Source organism: Megascapheus bottae, chromosome 6 (genome assembly GCF_031878675.1).
Source record: "Megascapheus bottae isolate mThoBot1 chromosome 6, mThoBot2.hap1, whole genome shotgun sequence".
NCBI classification, from domain to species: domain Eukaryota; kingdom Metazoa; phylum Chordata; class Mammalia; order Rodentia; family Geomyidae; genus Megascapheus; species Megascapheus bottae.
In genome coordinates this window covers 2,216,976-2,220,904 of record NC_143514.1, presented here as the reverse complement: position 1 = coordinate 2,220,904, position 3,929 = coordinate 2,216,976, and the positions used below count along the sequence as shown (strand labels likewise).

Below are 3,929 nucleotides of genomic sequence, written 5' to 3'. Positions count from 1 at the left end.
AGAAGTGAAAGAAAGGAATGCCACAACAAATGCCAATGAAATACAAGGGATCATTAGAGTTTCAATCAAAGACCTCTCTTCTAATAGCTTGAAAAATCGATTAGCATTGGATAAATTTTGACATGCCAACCAAAATTGATCCCAGATGACATAATCCACAAGAAGTAATGTGATTGGAGAGGTGATAAAAAAATCTTCCAACCAAGAAACTTGGGTTTGCTGCTGAATTCTACTGGACCGTTTAACAATGATGGAATGCTAGTGCTCGTCCAATATTACATAACACATAAAGCAAGAAATGCCATCAGATGGGTTATTACCAAAGCCGTTATTACCTCAGTGCTCAAACCAGGTAAGGCACAACAGAAAAAAAAACAGGAAAGAAAATTAGAGAACATTTTCCCTGATGGAAACTGAATTCAAACAACATGTAAAAAACATCACACGTTACCATTCAAGTTGGTTTCATTCCAGGAATGCAAGAAGGGCCAAACAAATCCACAAGTGTAACACAGACTTTTTTTTGAATTAAAGAATTTATTATTGAGTTTTACATCATATTTCCAATGACATGTTTAACAAACAAGTGTTCAAGAAGGGAGACTTTTATAAGGACAAAAACCATGCAATCACCTCTAGATACAGAAAAAGCCTTGAACAAAAGTCACCATCCCTTCATGATAAAAGTCTTGAAAACTCTAAGAATAGAACGAACATACCCATACTTACCTGGCAGAGGAGATACCATGATCACGAAGGTGGTTTTCCCAGGGCGAGGCTTATCCGTTGCACTCCAGATGTGCTGGCACCTGTGATTTCCCCAAGTGTGGGAAACTCAACTGCATAATTTGTGGTAGTGGGGGACTGCGTTCACGCTCTCCCCTGATAAAATAAAAATAAATAAATAAGTAAATATAATAATAATAAAGAATGAACATGCACCCCCCCCAAATTTATATATGGTAGACCTTTTCCACTGTTACCCTAAATGGGGAAAAAGTAAAACAATTTCCTCTAAAGAATGGAATAAGACATCCACTCTCCTCAACCTTATTCCATACAGTTCTAGGATTTTTAGCCTGCCTGATAAGTAAAAGGAAAAAAAGGAATACAAGTAGAAAAGGGGGAAAAAAGAAAGCCTTTCTATTTGCAGATGATCTGATCTGATCTCATTTTATAATATGATATGATTTAAGGTTCTTAAAGACGTGACCAAATAGTCTTAGATCTGGTGAGTACTTTTGGCAAAGTGCAAGATACAAAATCAATATTTTTTAAGTAGCTTATGCCAACAATAAGGAGGCAGAGAAAGAAATCAGGAAAGTGATCTTATTCATAATAGCCTCAAAAAAATAAAATAATGCCATGCAATTACATTCTACATTACATTCTTCACAGAAAGTCACTCGGAAGCACAAAACACCCAATTAGGCAAAGCAGTTCTGAGCAAAAAGAGGAAAACTGGAGGTACCACAACATAGGAGTTTGAATTTTACTGCAAGCCATAGTTTAAAAAAAATACACAAACAGGTGGGACAAATAAAAATCAGGTTGCAGGTCGCAGATCCACATGCTCAACCTTCCTAAGATTACATGAAATGTAAATGTTTCAAGTACCCCACTTAAAAGGCAGAGATTGTCCGATGAAAAAGAAAGCAAACCCAAGCCAGGAGCTGGTGGCTCAAGCCTGTAATCCTAGATCTGAGGATAGTGGTTCAAAGTCAACCCAGGCAAGAAATTCCACGAGATTCTTATCTTCAATTAGCCACCAAAAACCTGGAAGTAGAGCTGTGGCTCAAGTGGTACAGCAAAAAGATCTCGGGGACAGCACACAGGCCCTGAGTTCAAGTCTCAGGACTGACATAGACACATGCGCACACGCACACGCACACACACCAACAATATACTATCTACTAAATTTCATTTAGTCACAAGTAGGTAGAGGTAAAAGATAAAAAAAAAATATATATTATCCAGCCAGGCACAGTGGCTCATGCCTGTAATTCTAGCTACTCAGGAGACTGACTGAGATCTGAGGATCGTGGTTCAAAACCAGCTTGGGCACTAAAAGCCGTGAGACTCTTTTTCTTTTTTTTTTAAGCCAATTGTGGGGCTTGAACTCAGGGCCTGAGCACTGTCCTTGGACTTTTCTCAAGGCTAGTGCTCTAGCACTTGAGACACAGTACCACTTCCAGCTTTTTTCTATGTATGTGGAACCGAGGAATCAAACCTGGGTCTTCGTGCATGCTAGGCAAGCCTTCTACCACTAGGCCAAACTCCCACCCCCGCCCCCCATGAGACTCTTATCTTCAATTAGCCACTAGAAAACTGAAAGTGGAGCTGTTGCTCAAGGGGTTGGGCAGTAGCTTTGAGCTTTGAGCTCAGGGACAATGCCCAGGCCCAGAGATCAAGCCCCAGGACAGACCAAAATATGTATGTATACATTATCCATACAAGCTCAAATCTAGAAAACACACATCTGCATGGGGCCAGGAGTGAGGCCTAGTTGGTAGAGTGCTTGCCTAGCATGCACGAAGACCAGGGTTCGATTCCTCAGGCTGTAAGTGGTACTGTGGCTCCAGTGGTAGAACTCTAGCCTTGAGAAAAGTCCAAGGACAGTGCTCAGGCCCTGAGTTCAAGCCCCAGGACTGGCCAAAAAACCCCGAAACAAAACAAAAACACAATCTGCAAATGCAGGTGGCTCACAGCAATACAGGCTACTCAACAGTCTGAGATCTGAGAAATAAAGCCAGCAGGGGCAGAAAAGCCTGCAAGATAGATTCTTATAGCCAGCAAAAAGCCAGAAATGGAGGCTTGGCTCAAGTGATAGAGTGTGAGCCTTAGGTAGAAAAGTTAAATGAGAGAGTCCTCTAGGTTAAGCTCCAGTCTGGCACACAAACACAGAAAATGCATATGTGCAAAATTTTTGCTGTTATTGATTTGGATTAAAAAACAAAAATTATTGTATGTGTTAGATCCATGGCACTGGGCAAAACCCCAGACTCTGCAGACCTCTGACAAGTGGTTTGCCTTTGAAACTCTTGACACTTGAGTGACTGAGGTGGGAGAACGCGTGGGAAAAAGTAGCAAGCTGTCCGGATTAGCTGTCTAATTCTGTTTTTGTAATACTTAACCTGCTTGACCACCTGTGTGTGGTGCTCTCCTTTAAAAACTCAGCCCCCTCGGGCCGGGAGTTTGGCGTAGTGGTTAAGGTGCTTGCCTAGCATGCATGAAGACCCGGGTTCGATTCCTCGGTACCACATACATAGAAAAAAGCCGGAAGTGGTGCTGAGGCTCAAGTGGTAGAGCTCTAGCCTTGAGAAAGTCCAAGGACAGTGCTCAGACCCTGAGCTCAAGCCCAGGGCTGGCAAAAAAAAAAAACAAAAACAAAAACAAAAAACTCAGCCCCTCGGAAGATCAGGACTGCGCTTTATCAGCCTGAAGGTGAAGGGCAGTCGCTGCACTGCTATTAAACTGACTCCTAGCTCTGTTCACTGAGTGCTGGTGAGTCTATTGCTGGGTGGGAGATTGCAAGAGCTTATCAGGTCACCTACTATATCACACAAGAAAGCCATTTGGCTTTCTCCCTTGTGAAGTTTATTCCATTTCCTTCTGCCTGTGTTGCAAGCCTCACACAGTGGTACTACCAATTTTGTTTGAAATCGTCGGCCTTTTAAAGAAACTTTAAAATAAGAAAACTATTTACATTAGTCCCTATGTTTACATTTCTAGAGCTCTTTATTTCTGTGTATGGCTTTCAAATTCCAGCTAGTCTTATTTTTCCTCCACTTGAAGACTTCCTTAACATTTCTTGCAGTGCATTTGCTTGTAATTCTCCCAGCTGTTTTCTGAATAAGCCTTTATTTTCTCTTTATTTCTGAACTATACTTGTGTTCTCTCGCTCTCACTCTGTTGCTCTGTCGCTCTAT

At 41.5% G+C, this 3,929-nt stretch overlaps 1 non-coding gene across 1 annotated transcript; it reads left to right on the top strand.

Moving 5' to 3' along the window:
• The first annotated feature begins 721 nt into the window (after positions 1–721).
• On the top strand, positions 722–885 carry LOC150061192 (U1 spliceosomal RNA). Its single transcript, XR_016536084.1, has one exon. It is a non-coding gene; the product is annotated as a U1 spliceosomal RNA (small nuclear RNA).
• Positions 886–3,929: the final 3,044 nt, after the last annotated feature.